Here is an 18007-nt window from a genome sequence, read left to right as displayed (position 1 = left end):
GCACAACCCAAAAACACCAGCCAGCCAGCCAACAAAAGCCTTAACAACAACAGAAAAATCACAAAGCTGTGTTGCCAAAGCTGTTCTTTCCGCCCCCTACCCTTTACTTGGAATGGGAAGAACAGCAGGAAGAGAGCTTATATTTTAAAAGACTCCGGGTGCATCCTCTTTCTTCCTTTTGGTAACAAAGTGTTAACTAGTAAGGAAACAGTTCTCCGGATGAATCCTGCAGCAGTTCCTTGGGGTGTCTTTTTTGAGTTCCTTTTCAAGGCTGTCCTGGAAGTTTCATAAATAACTCAGAACCGGGTATTTTTTTTTTCTAACTGTAAACAGGTAACTGTGCTTGGGAGAAGCAGGAACCATTGAAGAAAGGAAAATACTTTGCCCCCTTCTCTCTTTCACGGTAATTAACCATGCTCAAATGAAAATTAAAAGTTTGGCGGAAAAGCTTTCGTCTTTTTCTTTAAATGAGGGCATCATGGTTCATTCCAGCCATTTAGAACCCTCAGTGAGTCATAATTCAACTGGAAATTTTAATAAAACTAAGCCCGTTCTTGGATATGAAGTTTGAATTAAAATCCTCTCGTTTTTAAATGTGTGACTTTTTTCCTTTCCTTTGTGACAGTCAATTTTAAATGATGTCACTTCAAGGACATTTTCATTTCTCCCACAACATATTACACGAAACACTTGCCTGGAAAACCGGCTCATTAGCCTACAAAATTATACTGTACTGAATGGCTTTCATTCAAAGTAGAAATGGGATTTTTAGTAGGCAATTTCTGTATTTTGTAAAGATAAAACAATGTTTGATTGCTTCTCCCCAGCTGTTTTGCTTAGTGGTTATAAAGAGAAGTTGTGGGGGGAGGGGCGACAAAGGTAATATGGGGGCGGGCTTGTAAGGATGTGCATAAAAAAATAAATCTTAGATCAGAAAGTAAGGCATAACTTTACGGAACAACTGTGCCTGCAGCTCCTCTGGGCTGCAATGATTTGTCCTCTAGATGTCTGGAGGAAAGCTCTGAAAAATCTTTCAGAGAGAGAAAAAAGAGGGAAAGAGGGGGGAAACCGAAAAGGCTGCTTCGCAGGCTGCAGCAGCCGCCGCGAGCCGGATGACTGAGGCGCTGGGAGTTGCTGGAAGGAGCAGCTCTTGAGAGGTGGCGAGAGGGAGGGCGCGCAACCGAGCGCCGGGGAGGAGGGACGCGGAGGCCACCGAGGGGTCAGCCTGGCCGCGGCGCCGGGCTGGGGGCCTCCAGGCGGCGCTGGCCGCGGCGCTCGGACAAGCGAGCGCGCCGGGCCGCCCGCGCCTCCTGCTGTCCGCGCCCGGGGGTGGGCCCCGCGCCGCGAGCTGCCGAGTGCGGGGAGGGAACGAGACTCCGGCTCGCCTGATGGATTGACTTGGAGATGGATCGAATTACACCATTTGCCGTGCCTCGATTTGTTTTGCTCCCGCTTGGTCCGGCTGCTGCTGTCGCTGCTGCTGCTGCAAGGACTGGTGGCGGCGAGTTTCAGGATTATACCGAAGAAACCAAAACCTAGAGACACAGGGATATATATATATATATTTCAATTTTTTATTTTCATTTCTCCTTGGGCGTAACAAGCTTTTATTATTTTTTTAAACCAAGCCTCCCCCCATGAGGTAAGACAGCCCTATAAAAATTTGCTAATGCCCTAGGCGCCTGGTGGGGATCGGACCCAGATCCTTAGAGCCTGAATCGCTTCTAATGTGTGTGTGTGTACGTGTGCGGATGTGTGTGCGTTGGCACTGGAGAGTTGATTTCTTTTCCAAGCAGCTCTCCGCCTGCCATGCAAGGGACGCGCAAAAGGCTGGAGAGGTTTGGTGGACGCGTCAAAACTGGCATTGCTGGAGGCTTGGGGGGAGGGGCCCTTCAACATTGTGCCCCCCCCCCAAAAAAAAAACGGAGGAGAAGGAAGGAGCTAGCAAAAGTTTCTTGCCAGGCAGCACCAGCTCCGCGCTCCCCCACACCTTAGGGGGAACCCGAGCTGCTTAGGTGCCGGGCACCACGTCTCCAGCTCTCGCCACCGCCGAGCCGAGGCTAAAGGAGCCGGCTGCGGGCTCCGCCGGCCGCTTCCGCCCGCCCGGCAGCCCCGGAGCAGACTCCGGCATCGCCGGGCCAGGCAAGCAGTGGACGGGCTAGCACTCGTCCGCGCCAGGAAAAGGGGCGCAGCGCAGCCGCCGACACCCGGGCAGCTCTTGGCCGACGCCAGCTACCTGTCGGTGCGCCTCGGGGTCGGACGGCCCACCGGTAGTGCCGAGGGGCGGGGGCTCGGGGGACTCGGCCCCTCCCCAGCCCCCAGGCTTCTGCCCCGAGGGCGGCCACTTCCCACCCTCCCTCTCCCCCTGCTGGCCGAGCACACTGAGGCGGGCTCCGGGGCCCGGTGCTGCCCACCGCCCACCCCCGCCTCCCACCCGGCGCCCGGGTTTCTCTTCCCAGCCACTCTCCCCCGCAACTTTCCGTGCTTTGTTCTCCCGCTGGAAATGATTTACGGAAGCGTCTTGGACAGGGTCTCCGCCAGGCGGCAAGAGCCCAGCGCTGAGATGTGTTACGTTCTCATCTACCCATCAATTATGGATGGAAACAAATAAGGAAGAGTCAATTTTGCATGAGCCCCTTCTCCGGCGGCTAGAGGCATCCGCAGCCGGGAGGGAGCCGCCGCGCGCGTCGGCAGCCGCTGGCAAGGGGGATGGTGAGGAGAAGGTAGGGAAACTTTTATTTCCCGTCTTGACAGCGGTGGTGTTTGTTCCTAGTCTGCAGAAACTGATACTGCAGCTGCCTTGGGTAATTTGGAAGGGCTTAAAGCTTCCTCTATCATGTATAACTCTTGGATTGAAATAAAGGTCATAAGGACTTGAAGGTGTGGATGAGAACTGGGTTTGGAAATTTTTTGCCGTATAGACTCTTGGGACCATTGCTGTCAGGTGATTCTTTAAATCCCGAACTTGAGAAGAGCTAAATGCCAAGGAGCTAGAGAGGAGTGAGGTAGCAGTGTTAGAGAAACAGAGTAATACTCTCCGTTCCGAGGTGACCAGTCACTAACCAACCGAAGTTCCAGCGTCCCAACCTCTCACCGCGTTCAGCTGGGAGATTCACACAGAAGGATTATTATAGACATACAGACTTTGTAAACAGTCATTGGCCGTTATGTCCATTGCTGTGGGCGACTGCTTTCCCTTAAAAATAACCGTAGTGTTTCCAGTTACTTGGGAGAAGAAATGACTGGGACAGTTTTCCCAAGAACTTCTGGATCCTAAGAATTTAAATCTGCAGTAAAATGTTGCTTTTTAAGGATTATCCTTCCCTCTACTTGATATTTGGGCCAGTAAAGTGGATTCTTTTATTCAAGGCTGAAGTCCGAGGGAAAGGTTTAACATTTTTCTAATCTGCTTTGGTCTCCCCTCCCTGCCCAGAATTGGACAGATACTTGTTTGGAGAAATTTTTCAAGGTTTCTTTCTTGTAGAATTGAGAAATCTTATCCCAGACAGCTCAAGGTGAGGATTTTACTGTTCTTTTGGTGGTTTAACAATAGGTGTTGATGCTGGCTTACTCATGTGGTTGAAAAATCCCCTCCCTCTCTTTGGTATCTAACTCAAGAAATTAAGTTGTGTGTAGTCATGTTTAATGTAGTAAGTGACAGGCATATTCTGTCAGGATGGTGAGTACTATACAGACATTTACCCTGGCTCAGATAAATAGAAATTGCTAAGTAAGTTCTGAGATGTAAGCCTATGTTACCATGAACTTGAACATCTTTAAGTAAATAAACTGTAGCCCAGCCATAACTTGAGTTTTGTATTTTATAGTTGGTGTCTGCTTTGATTTAGGTCCCTGGATTGCTCCCTTAGAAAGACAGTTAAGTCAAAAAATCCCTGAGATTTCCAAATGTGTTGTTTAGCAGACTGTTTTTTTCCAGTGGTATATTTGGTGAGATTTTAACAGCCAGCACCTAGTTCGGACTGGATTCTAGTTGTTACCTGTCTTTGTTTCTATGAGGGATGCTACATAGGTGAACTTTTTTTTTTTGAGAAACATTTCTGTGATTCAGGACAATGTGCCAGGATTATTGTGGCTTCTCCTTCACCAAACAGCTTGTTAAGTTGACTTTGATTTAGATTTGTGGGCATTCTGCCCTTGTCCTCTTTTATTTATTTATTAGTTACTTATTTATTTTGAAGTCCTCTAATAGCACCATCTGGCCTTGTCTCCCCTCATTTGATGGATTTGAAAGATGGTTGTGACGTTAACTGTAGAGTGGGGGTTACTTACTTAGAAACCCAGTGGACGTCAGTTCACTCGCTGCTTGCTAAACAGGAAGGATCTGTCCAGTACCTGTTCTGGGGTAAGTAGGCCCCTGAATCCTGTGTGGTGATTTCTGTTTCTTTAAAGCACACAAGCAAAGTAAGCAGGAATCAGAGCTTGGATTCGCGAAGATACCCATAATTGTTAAGGACTTATTGAAACTGGAGAAGTTCTTCACTTCTTGCTGCTCCATCATAATAAACCTTGGTAATTAGCTTAGTCATTGTTCTTGCATTTGAGTTTCACTAAGTTACAAAGAGTGAAAAATGCATTTGAAATAGGGTCATTTTTCACCCTTCTGATGCATTTTATGCAGAGTTAAGAGCCTGGCTAAATGCCTAACCATTATTGGTGTAGGAGTAGGAGGTGAACGCTTTCCTTAGCATATTGCAAGATAAAATATTACCTTTTATTTCAATTAATAGACTTTAAGCTTGCCCATTCTAGATTCATTCCTAGAGGAAGCAAGAGGCACTTGGGGTATGCAAGGCAGTCAGCATTTATAGAGTCCCTGTCGTTTACAAGGAGCTATGCTAGCCAGTGTTCCAACATCACATGAGGCAGACGTGTTTCTCTACGTTAAACTTAGTAAGAATCTAAAGAAACAGAGAATGGCAAAACTGGATCATTTGGCAAGAAATGTAAATCTGCATCTTTTTCTGAAGCATGTTATTTCATCCTAAAGGTTTTAAGGCAAGATTGTCCATACCAGATATTTACAAGGGGCCAATCTTCCTGCCTTCAACAGTAATAATGCAATGTACTAGTAGTGTAATTCACATGTTGGAACTGTCAATGGAGCTGGAGATCTCGCTGTCAGTAGCTCCTGTGAATGGAGACTTAGCATTAAAATCTACCAAAGCCAGTGTCTTAGGTTGCAGCTTATTTTGTGAACAGCTGCCAACTTCCAGTTGGGGGAAAAAAGTGTGTTTTGATTTATTCCCATGACACGTGGTGAGAATGGAAATCATATAACTATATTAAGCATATCGTAACCTTTTCAGTTACGGTGGCTATTGTCAGGCTGACTTTTTCTCCTCAGACCTGACAGCATGGCAGTGCAGCTGATAAGTGATTCTGCTTCCATTCATCCCAACAGGAAAACAAGGAAATGTTCTTACTTTGAAAAGCAACTGTTTATGTAACCAAGAGCAATCAAATCAGTGCTCCACATAGGTACCACATGAGGTATACCTATTTCTCAAACTTTTCTTTTCTATTAAGCTTTTGTTAACTCACCCAGATTAGCATTTTAACAACCCTGAAGTGAACTTCTGCCATTCTCTCTACTTGGACACAGTATGTAGATCATCCATCATTCTGTCCTTGGCTACAACAGGCTGCTGGCTCCATCACCATTTGGAGCTACACAGAATCCATCCGACTGTGAACAACACAGCTGGCTATAGCAATTTTTTCTTCCACACCACTGGCAGCATTGTCTGGCTGTGGTAACTAAAGTTAACACCCAGAACAGGAAGTTTCCATTGTTTGCCAACCTGTGCTGTGCCCCTCACCCACTTTAGGGGCGGTTGAGGCGGGGGGACCTGCAGAAAGACCCTGCTGGCTTGCCCGTGGCCTGTTCCACTTAAGAGGAGGCTTGCCTCAACCTTACAGGACTCACAGGAAAGCCTCTTCAGACTTGATACAATTAAATCACCAGAATTACAGAATTAGAAAGAGTCATTCAGTCATCACTCATCCTTGACCTTTAAAACTCAGTCTACCGAAAAGGGGAAGAAAAGAATGAAATGCCTTTAGCTGGTGATCCCGAATGACTGAAACAGAAAAAGACCCTGTCTGGTTGTTTGAAGAAGTGAACACATCATTGTTTTATCTTTTATCACAAAGAACATGTAATGGACCTAATTATCTGAGACCCAAGCCTAATGGAACACAGTGCATTCTATAACTTTTGTTTTCTCTTCCTTTTATTCAGTTAAGATACCTGTTACAGTAGCCATTGCTTATTAAAGCGAGAATGGCATGAATTAGGTGGACATGTTTGTAAGGTTATGTTGCCAAGCTTTTAAAAGAAAAAGATTTTATAAGTACTGCTTTTGGAGTTTGATATAGGAAGGGGAAAAGACCCTGATGCTGGGAAGGATTGCAGGCAGGAGGAGAAGGGGACGACAAAGGATGAGATGGTTGGATGACATCATCGACTCAATGGACATGAGTTTGAGTAAACTCAGGGAGTTGGCAATGGACAGGGAGGCCTGGCGTGCTGCAGTTCATGGGGTCGCAAAGAGTCAGACACAACTGAGCGACTGAATTGATAGGAGGGGGAGAGGGTCTCATAATTTGGTGGGAGCTAGTCTTCTCACCTCTTTTTCTAATGTTTACTAATGAAATCAGCTACAAGATACCTGGGATGATGTGACGATGATGGTGGAGAAGAAAGAGGAGAAAGCAGCGACCTTGACAACGATCACTTATCATTAGTCTGCTTACTAATTTCTAGGTACTACGCTAAGATCTTTATCTTAATTATGTCCTGTAACACTCAGACAGCTGGGATGGTTAAGGCGGGTTCTGTTATTATCACTGCTTTATCAAAAAAGCAGAAAAAGAAACTCAAGCACCTGAGAAGTCAGGTCATTGTCCTGAGATGATAGAGCAGAGAAGTAGTGGAGTAAGCATTTGAACTCAGGTCTGCCTGACATCTCAGCCCACCGTGCCATCACTGCACTGAGTTGTTTTCAGGAATCTGGACCCCCAGGCAATTTTCCAACTCCTTGATTCTTCTGACATTCTTTTTCAATAAAAGAGTTCTATTTTGAGGGAAATCTTTGCATTGATTGAAATGATACGTGCAGAATATGTATGCTCTTAACTTTTGGCCTTTCTCTGAACGAAACTGTATTGACACACTCTTCTTCATTTTAATTCCCGTTAGGCAAATAATTATGATATACCCTTCTTTCCAAGTGTCCTAGGGTAGCATCTTCTCCCACCATTTTTTCCCTGTTAGGTTTTCCTGTCCAAAATTGCATGGCACAGGACAAATGGCAATATTCATCACTCTACCAAAAAGTGCTTCTGCATCAGAGTGCGATTGACATTCATTTCCCTGATCTTGGCAGGTGAAGATCCATTATGTATCTTTGTCCCATTTCCCAGGAGTATTTATGGGCCCCATCAGCAAAGACAGTGAGAGCTGCAGCTGTTCAAGCTTTAGTGGCATGACGATGAAAAGTGTATTACTGAAATTTGACTGCATATTATACTATAATATACACTTTTCTTCCTTATAGCTGAGGGAGAATCCTTTTACCTCTGTGAGTAATCAGATATGTTGTTTGAGAAATCATCACCCATGCGTCAGTACTTTTGGTTGATCTTTTTGATTCAGGATTCCTATAGGAGGGAAAAAAAACAAATACACATTACCACTACCTATAGTGCTGAAATTTAAGGTTTTCAACATTTATTTATGGAAAGGCAATACGGGTTTTTAAAAGTCCAATATGTTGGTACATGTATAAAAAATCCTTGGGAAGATCTGCAATTACTTAGCCTATTATTGGAGTCTGTATTCAAAAATAAAGTCAGGAGTTTCTACTCAGGCGAGGAACTGGCACATATGAACCAGAGCAGATGAAGCTCTTTGAGAAAATAACACTTCCATTCCCAGGAGCCAGCTGTCAGTAGACCAGGGACGCAGACTCCTCCAGCACCTACATTGGTCAGGGCCTCCTTTGTCATTAGAAGGGTCTCTGGAAACACTTTTTGGTCTGCAGAGTTGTCTACATATATCACCAAGTCCCCAAACCTCCCCTGGGTAATTGGTAGATCAAGTAAATGTATTTTTAAAAGCTATTGAAGAAGAAGGAGGAGAGATAGAAAAAGGAGGGATAAAGAATGTTGCAGTTGCTTCTGTTTTTGTCATTGCTGGGGTAACCATTTGTTCATACAGCTAATTTTTACCAAGTGTCTACTCCGTACAAGGAGGTGCCAGGGTGGGGAAACAGTTCAAAGAGGAACTGACATGGATCCAGAGCTCAAGGCTCTTACTGAGTGGTGTATTGAAGACGAGGTAAACACACAGCCAAAATAAAATGGCCAGTGTCTTAAGTGCCAGAACACACACGAATCTATGGAAATTGAGAGCAGTGAGAAGTTATTTCTGGCTAGGGTGGTCAGGGAAGGCTTTGTGGAGTGCTGATATTTGAGCTGGTCCTTGAACTAGGTAGGATTTGGACAGGTGGACACTGAGGCGCAGTAGGCGAGGTGCTGAGAGGGAGGGCATTCCAGGCATAGAGAACAGCTTAGGCAAAGGCCCAGGGGTGGGGGCGGGGGGTCTAGCTCACTTGTCCTCTTCTGAGTCCTGACCTAGACTTGCGTTTCAGGTGTGAAGAAGCAGTTTGCCATGCAAATCCACAAATATTTACTGAGTGTCTCTGGTCTACTGTACTGAGCTGATCAGCAGATGGCCCTGCAGCTTAAGCCATCAGAATGGATGGGATCAATCTTGGGATGATTCAGGAGTTTGCTTCGTGATCAGAGCTAAAACCCCCACATCAATTGCCAACTGGTTCAGTGTTACACAGGGCATGGCAAAGGATCACGTGGTTTGCCTCATATTACCCTGCAAGCCGGTTGCCCCCACAGAGGGGTTTATAAGACTCAGACTAGAAGGTTGCTGCATCATGGGCTTCAGCTTTTTGCTTTAACTTGAAAAGACTAGGTGTAGACTCTTAACAAAGAACAGGTTGCACATGTAGATAGGGGTTTGGGGAGGATGTGGAGACAGGAAGTGGAAGAGAGAGAGCAGCAACTTGTTGAAATTGTGAGAAAAGCATGAGTTGGACTCCAGGTGCTCCTTCGACTGCAGGCCCCAGGAGCTTAGACTGTTTTATTCAGCCCTGTAACTTAGCAGAGTGTGTGACACATAGTATACATGTTGCAAATATTGTAGTAAACATGTTAATTGCGTCTTAACTTCTTATTCAATCGTAGTTATAATCTATCATGCCTGCTGAACTGTGCAAGCAATGGGGTTGGAACTCTGGCAACCTTCTCCTGATAGAACAAGTGAAACAGCAGCAGCAAACAATGTGCAGTTACTGATGTAATACTCCCCTTGGAAGACCCATCCTTGAGGGACCCTGGGGGTCTAGCATCCCTTCCTGAGTCTGAGCTTTGAGGATAACTCACCCCCCATTAGTGGCTCCCCCCATCCTGCCTTCCCAACTCTCTTACCTTCTCCCTGCTTCCCCCCATGCCCATCCCTCCTCTATGTGGGGCTGTTTGGGTATGAGGATTCCCACGCCGTTATTAACCCCTTGAGTTACCATAAATTGTAATCAATCCACAGTTACATTAAACAGTGGAGGTGATAAGCTTTCTGGGCTTCCCTGGTGGCTCAGTGGTAAAGAATTCACCTAACAATGCCGGAGACATGGGTTCTGTCGTCCCCTGGGTTGGGAAGATCACTTGGAGAAGGGAATGGCCACCCATTCCAGTATTTTGTCTGGGAAATTGCATGGATAGAGGATGGCAGGCTATAGTCCACAGGGCTGCAAAGAGTTGGACACGGCTGAGCGTCTAAACAACATAAGCTTTCTGAGAGGAAATACCAGAAGTTCTCAGAAGTATAAGCACAAGAACACATACTAAAGGAAAAGTAAAATGAAAACAATTACATTAAGGGATGATTAAGCCAATTGCTTGGCCAAGAAATGCTCCAGTGGTTCAATTTTCCTTGGTATATTTAAGTCTTTTATAAGTTAACGGTTACATGACAGTCTGAGAGCAGATTCTTAGTCTGAAGAATCACTGCCAATGAAAGATCAATCAGAAATGATAAGAGGTCAGTGAGGGAAAAGGGTTAAGCATATACGAATTCAGTATTAGGAACTTTTCAGGAATATTCCAGTGACCTAAAGCAGAGAACCTGTTGGATTTAATAATTAGTCTGGCTCCTACCCAATTACTTTCTGAAGTGAAGGGCGTGCCGCCTCCCCTTGCATAGAACACAGTTGCCTTCCAGACAAAACCTAAAATAAACCGTCCTGGCTCAACTTGCCTAATAATAACAGCTAACCCTCACCGTATGCTTACTGGGTGCTATGGCACTGTGCCTGGTACTTTACGTATATTATCTGATTTAATCCTCATGCTACCCCTGAGAGTGGAGGATGGATGAGTAGCTAACTCAGCGTTTATTAAGTGCTTACTGTGCGCTTGATACTCTTTTAAGTGAATATATTAAATCTTCTGGTCAGAATTCTTTGAGGTGGGTGCTACTGTTATTATTCCTGTTGCACAGGAGAAAACAGGGATGGGAGATTAAGTAATTTTACCAGGGTCAGACAACTAATGAGTACTAGAACCAGGGGACTTGGGCCCGTGAGAAGCAACTTAGTACGGTGGTTAAGGACATGAACTCTGGCACCAGCTTACTGGGGTGTGAGTCCTGGCTATGTGATCAATAAACTGTGTGATTTTGTGCAAATTACTTAACCTCTCTGAGCCTTAGTTTCCTGACATGAAAGGTGGACGATGGTGAGTGGTAGCCACCTGGTGGGGTGTTTGTGAGACGTAAATGAATTAATATTTGAACGGCACTACTTGGCCTGTAGTGCGTACTATATTTATCTCAGTGTCTGTTAAGTAAAAGTAAATGCAGTCTGGCTCCAAGGCCCATGCTTTCAGCCCTTATACTATGCAGTCTTTTCACATGTGGTTCTGTCATATCTCTTTGACTGATATATAGACCTTGAAGCCAGTTTTACAACCAGCTCTCCTCCACCCCCACACACTACGCTTGCCACACATTCAGCCAGACTGGAGAGGGGAATGTGGCAGGGGAGCTCCAAGGCCCTTGAGATGTACCCAGACCTTGATGCCTAGTTGCCTAGCCCTGACCCAGATAGCAGCCATTTCAGATCCATGATGTCAGAAATCTGGCTCCACGGATGGTTGGGCTGAAGGACAAAATGTAGGTGATTGGCATGTGTTCTATGCTGTTTGCCCTCTAGGCCAATTAAAGCCTGAATAACATCATGGAAAATCAGGCCCATTGCTGTCATCACCCACATCTTTGATCTCTACCAGTGGTCCTCAAACTTTAAAATTGATCAGAATCACCTAGGGCTACATGCAGATTCCCAGGGCCCCAGCACCAGTGGGTCTGTGTTGTTGGGTCTGGCATGAGGTCCCAGTGTTAGCATTTTCAGCAAACTCCTCAAGTGACTCACATTCTATGGTATCTTGACCACAAATTGGGAAATGATGCTCTGATGTAGCCAGGGTTTCTCAAACTTCAGAGCACCTGCAGTTTGCCCAGCATCTTGTAACATTCAGATTCCCATCCAAGCAAGGTGCTAGACATCAAGACTAGTGTTGGCAGGGCACTGGGTAGTAGGTCGCAAACCTCTTGCCCACAACACAGGGAGAATACATATGAGCCAAAGGCAACCCGGCCAGCTCATGAAAGAGTGAAAAGAGTAATAAAATCTCAAAGCTGAAGAGACTTTTTTTTTCTTAGTTTGCAAAGGATCCTCCCAGTGAGCACAAATTAAGAGAGAAAAGGGCACTCACTCACTTCTGCTGACTGGTGTATATCATTTCATAAATGGAGTCCTGGTCCAGTATTCGTAGCAACAGTCTTTGATTTAATGATAAACTGAGATAAGGGTAATCAAACTTCATGCTTCAGGGCATCAGGTGATTGCCTGCTGCGGTCAGGATGAAATCTTTTCCCTTGTGCTTTGCACAATTGACTAGATGCATTTGAGACAGGCCGCAGGCTGCGCTTGCAAGAGCTGGGGCAGGAGGTGTGGGCAAAAAACGCCGCTGGATGAGACCACGTGGGAAATGGCCTTGTGTGGGATGAACAACCCCATCATCATTCGGCCTTATCATTTTTGTTTCATTTTAAGATTCTCCATACCCTCTGTGTATATTTCTATAAACCACATGATGAAATCTGCAGCTTGCTGTGTCTGGAATGACTCAGACTCCCAACTTTGGCCAATAGTGGGCTCTCTGAGTGACCTAAGGAAAGCACTGTCCCCCTCGGAGGCTCTGGCTCCTCATCTGTGGACTCGCAGTTAAAATGAGCATCACACAAGACAGTGTTGATAAAAGGGCTTCATAAAAACCAAAGTGCCACTCAAATGCAAGGGATCATTATGATACAATGAATTATACTTTATGGAATCATCATTTATCACAATCATAATATAGCCATCTCATCTCTATGTAATGATATCATACATAATGACAGTGAACATTTATTGAGTTCTTCGTTTCTGCCGAGCACTAAAGAGTTTTATTTACATTCTCTTATTTAATCCTCATGTCAGCCCTTTGGGGCACATATTTTTTTTACTCCCATTTTTTAGATAAGGGCACGGATGCTCCAGGAGCATCAGTTAGTTTCCTGTTGCTGTTGTAACAAATTACTACAAACTTAGATGTCTAAACAACAGGGATTTGACCTGACAATTCTGGAGGTTTGAAATCCCAAATGGGCTTCACTGAGCCAAAGTTGAGGTGTCAGCAAGGCTGTGTTCTTTCCAGAGGCTCAAGGGAAAAATCCATTTCCTTCCCTTTTCCAGCTTTTTAGTAGGCTACCTGGTTTTCTTTGCTGTGGCCCCTTTCTCCAAACTCAAAGTTAGCCATCCTATAACTCTGACTTCTGCTTCCATAGTCGTGACTCCTTGGATTCTTCTGCCTTCCTCTTCCACCTTTTAAGGACGCTTGTGATTACATTGGGTCCACCCATGTAATCCAGGATAAATCCACCTATTTTAAGATCCCTTACTTAATCACATATGCAAAGTTCCTCTTTCCATATATTACAGTATATTCACAGATTCTCAGGATTGGGCATGGACATCTTTGGAGATGAATGGGAACGTTATTCTGTCCACTACAATTATGTACCTGCTAGGAGCACACAGTGGCAGAGTCAGAATTCATGCCCAAACCTGTCTGACTCCAAACCCCATGATGTCAAACCGCTCACAATAAAATCTTGATTCATTCAGTGAAATAAATAAAATCATAGAATGTAAGTAGTGAGGAGGGCCATGTTACTTTTATAATATCAGTTGGGGGCTTTTAAATCATTATAATAGTAACAATAAAAATATTAACCTTACTGGTCTTCATGTCCTACTTTGTCCTAGGCATTCTATATGCAGTCATTCACTTTTTTCTTAGGAGGGTGAATATTATTTACCTGAATAACTGAATTGAAGGGTTCCTAAATCCAGCTGTCTTTCATGGGGTGACTAAACAAAGAAGGAATGGGGGACCATTTTGGAGGACTATGCTGCTGCTGCTAAGTCACTTCAGTCGTGTCCAACTCTGTGTGATACCATAGACGGCAGCCCACCAGGCTCCCCCGTCCCTGGGATTCTCCAGGCAAGAACACTGGAGTGGGTTGCCATTTCCTTCTCCAATGCGTGAAAGTGAAAAGTGAAAGTGAAGTCGCTCAGTTGTGTCCGACTCTTCGAGACCCCATGGACGGCAGCCTACCAGGCTCCTCCACCCATGGGATTTTCCAGGCAAGAGTACTGGAGTGGGGTGCCATTGCCTTCTCCATTGGAGGACTATACAAAGTGTTTTAATGAAGTTACTGGTTCAGCAAAGGATGGTTGATCAAAGGTGATGGAGATAACCAGGCTCTCCTTTGCCGGCTCTGACAGTGTCTCTTGGCCAGTCGGATATGGTTCCTCAGGTGACAGTCACCCCGCCCACTCACAGCCAAGACCATCTCCAATTTATGAGGCTTTCGTGTCCTCAGAGGTCAATCAGGAAATCAGATGCTGTGTTTGATAGGAAGTGTGGGAAGTTATCAGAGATCTCTCCCTCACTCTTTCCTTGTCCTCTCTTCTTCTCTGCCACACACTTAATAGCTAATTTGTGAGGCTTAATGTAATTTTAAAGCTCAAAACATGGTCCCATCACTGAAAAGGCCATCTGAGCAGTTTAAAAAGGAGAGGACAGAGATGGAAATCTGGAAACCTGGCCTGGCATCACTATTAGCCAACCAGCTATCTCTGGACAAAGCCCTGGCCTTCTGTGCCCCTAGTGCTCTCATTAGAACAAAGTGAGGGTGGGATGGGCATCAAAGAGAATCTAAATGATTTCCAAGTTTCTTTCTAGTAGTAGCATTCCTTAATGTTATATTTATCTTTGTATTTTAATTGCCACATAGTATCACATCTACTGGTGATTTCAAAAAATATGAACCCACCTCATGAATGTGCATATAACCGTCTGTACAAAGACACACACACACACAAATAGCCCCACTTCTCAAATTTATTATTGCCATTTACATTTTATAACACTTTGCCCTTTTCTTTCAAGATCACTTAAAACTTCATTGCTGCTAATATAGTTTTTATACTCAATTTTCAGAAATATATAGATAATATTTTCAGTTAGCAGTAATTGCACCTCATTCAGCTCTCAGGGGTTGATACGCTACCATGGCACAATTTCCCTGTAATTTTCAGTTACATCCCTGAAGAGCCATTCCCCATGGAACACATAGGACAGGCAGGGAAAATGAGTTTCAAAGTAGAGAGGCCAAGCCTGATTGGTAGAAGGCTCTTGCATCTAGTGTTGTAGAAATGTGTGGGGCTACATCTAAGGTCAGGGAGAAAAAGGATACCTTGACTGATTTGCAGAGTCTTCTATGCGAAATATAGAAAGTGCATGGTAGTCTCAATACAGCAAATTTGCCATCTTTGATTTAAATTTTTTTGAGACATTTAGTCCCTTGGACTGCAAGGAGATCCAACCAGTCCATTCTGAAGGAGATCAACCCTGCGATTTCTTTGGAAGGAATGATGCTAAAGCTGAAATTCCAGTACTTCGGCCACCTCATGCAAAGAGCTGACTCCTTGGAAAAGACTCTGATGCTGGGAGGGATTGGGGGCAGGAGGAGAAGGGGATGACAGAGGATGAAATGGCTGGGTGGCATCACTGACTTGATGGACATGAGTCTGAGTGAACTTCGGGAGTCGGTGATGGACAGGGAGGCCTGGCGTGCTGCGCTTCATGGGGTCGCAAAGAGTCGGACACGACTGAGTGACTGAACTGAACTGAGACATTTATCTCCCTTAAAACACTCATACGTGCATGCTAAGTCACTTCAGTTGTGTCCAACTCTTTGCGATCCCATGGACTAGAAATCCATCAGGCTTCTCTGTCCATGGGATTCTCCAGGCAAGAACGCTGGAGTGGGTTACCATGCCCTCCTGCAGGTGATCTCTACCCAGGGATCGAACCCAAGTCTCTTACATCTCCTGCACTGGCAGGCACGTTCTTTATCACTAGCACCACCTGGAAACCATCCTCATTAATGATCTCTGTATAGGTTGACGAGTATTTAGTGTAGATGCCATCTGGCGCTGTGTCTCAGAACAGAGCTTGAATTATCTGACCTGTGAGAAGGCAAATAAGTAACTCAGTGGATAAGTAAACTTGGTAATGATTACTTTTGCCAGTTCTTTCCATTTTCTTTGTTGTTGTTGTACAGTGACTAAGTTGTGACCGACTCTTTGCAACCCCATGGGCTGCAGCACGCCAGGCTTCCCTGTCCTTCACCATCTCCCGGAGTTTGCTCAAATTCATGTCCATTGAGTTGGTGATGCCATCTACCATCTCATCCTCTGTCGTCCCCTTCTCCTCCTGCCCTAAATCTTTCCCAGCATCAGGGTATTTTCCAAAGAGTCGGCAGTCTTGGGCAGAGAATGGGACCACTACGAACAGCTTACATGGAGGAGACTGGTTTATTATTGAAAACATGTACAAAATCAGCATTTTGTTTTGTAACTATAGTTTGTACTATTTTCAACTGAACAACAACAGAATTTGTATTTATACATTGTTATATATGCATGTTGTATACACCCCGTGTAACATTACATAAACATGTTCATGAGGGCTTACAAGCTAGAAAACTTAGGCATTTGGCCAGAAATATTTTTCTGCCATTATGAAAAAATTTTGCATCCCTGGAACAGCACTTTCATTTAATTAGGCAGTTTAAAAATGTAAAAACTATGACATTGGTGGGCAATGCTACAAAAAAGTGGACAGGATATATCAAATGAATTTGCCCTCATATTTTTTTTTCTTTTTTTTCTTCCCTATGGCTTGTTTTAAATGAGACTTAAGATACCCCTGCCAGATTTACACTTTGAAACATCATAATAAATACAAGCCATAATTATGAAGCCACTTCTATCTGGAGAGGTAGAGACAGAAACATTAACTCTCTTCTCTTCAGTTCTGAGACAAATGTGAATCTGTCATCATGAATGTTACCCACATTTTTGCCTTTCTGTCCCTTAATGAAATATATTGCAGACTACCTGAGTGGAAATCTCAGCCTGGCAAAGTCTTCCTTCACTCTGAGTATAGAGTTCAGCCTCTTTTCCTGTTACAGTAATGCAGTGAATCAGATCCTAAAGCCCCATAAAAGATAGGTGAGGAGGCTTCTCCTTTACCTGTCTGTATCCAAATTTGCAATAAGCTATAAAATTAACCACCTAGATTTTCAATATCAGAAATTGCTACTTTCAGGGTTTTATGACTGCATTTTTGCTCACCAAAGTGAAACTTCACTCAGCCCTTATCAGATAAAAGTCTCATTCCTTAAAGGCAGGCCATAGCCCTTGCTCTGCTGTTTTGTGTATAGCCAACCTTCCAAAGAACTATTAGTCTTCAGGAGTCCAAACGGTCCTAAAGGCAAATTCTGTCTGATGTGCCACTCGACCTCTTGGAACCTTGTTTTCCTCACTGGAAAATCAGGATAATATATCTCCTTCATTCACGGTTTGATGTTTTGAGGTCTTTCTAAAGGAGAAATATATGCAAAGCACTGAGCATTGTATCTGACATAATAAAACTCAACAAATTGTTGTGTTGTTATTATTACTACTGTTTTCAAATCAGGGATGCTTGGCAATATATGAAATACTCACATCTGAAGTATTTTGTAGTTCTGCACATGGATAGGCTGTGTAAAATATATCTGGATAGCTACTTCTAAACACAAAGAGAAAAAGAACATAAGAGCAGTTCTGCTAAGAAGCTGGCATTTCTTGAGCACATAAAAGTATTGTAACACTACCACATGTAAAGCTCGCTGCTCACATTTTGGACATGGTACTGGCAACTTACTTATGCTGGAGCTAGGAAATTTTGTGTGTTGTGAAGTATTTTCAAATTATGAATTGTGTCACTTAAATAATGGACCAAGTTCTCAGGGTGACTTACTGTATTAACTCAACCTGTCCCTGGGTCTGAGGTGTAATTTTCTAGCTGCATTCTTTCATCATTCACCTACACATTCATTCACTTATCCACGTGATAGATCATTTTTGAGCTTATTCAGTGTTCAAAGAGATGTTCTTCCCCTTGGCCTTCAAAGAGTCACAGTTTAGTAAGTGCTGACATAACTGCAGCCAGGATCAGTTTCGTGGATGTGTTACTTGTGCAGTCACACTTGGCCCCATGCCTAGAATGTGCTGCTCTAGCCATCTTGAAGTTCTTAATAACTTTTGAATAAGGAGCCCCCGTTTTCATTTTGCACTGGTCCCTGCTTATCATGTAGCCTTGCCTGATTGCTCCTTTTTACCAATGTCATTTATTCTGTAGCATCTGAGTAGATAGACATGAGTTGGAAAGAGGCATGTTTTCTGGCTCT

At 44.2% G+C, this 18007-nt stretch overlaps 1 protein-coding gene across 9 annotated transcripts in view; it reads left to right on the top strand.

Moving 5' to 3' along the window:
* Positions 1-1253: 1253 nt before the first annotated feature.
* Positions 1254-18007, top strand: part of SEMA6D (semaphorin 6D) — a 58450-nt gene continuing 41696 nt past the window's right edge. For 3 of the 9 annotated variants that reach the window (XM_061428874.1, XM_061428870.1, XM_061428872.1), the window contains exon 1: positions 1274-1642. The gene's annotated coding sequence lies outside the window, so the exon portion shown is untranslated. Of the gene's footprint in view, positions 1643-2402; positions 4364-18007 lie in introns of those variants that run through there. The other 6 variants (XM_061428867.1, XM_061428866.1, XM_061428860.1 and 3 more) reach the window with 6 other exon arrangements.

Source organism: Bos javanicus, chromosome 10, assembly GCF_032452875.1.
Source record: "Bos javanicus breed banteng chromosome 10, ARS-OSU_banteng_1.0, whole genome shotgun sequence".
Classification (NCBI taxonomy): domain Eukaryota; kingdom Metazoa; phylum Chordata; class Mammalia; order Artiodactyla; family Bovidae; genus Bos; species Bos javanicus.
This window is presented reverse-complemented; position numbering and strand designations above follow the sequence as displayed.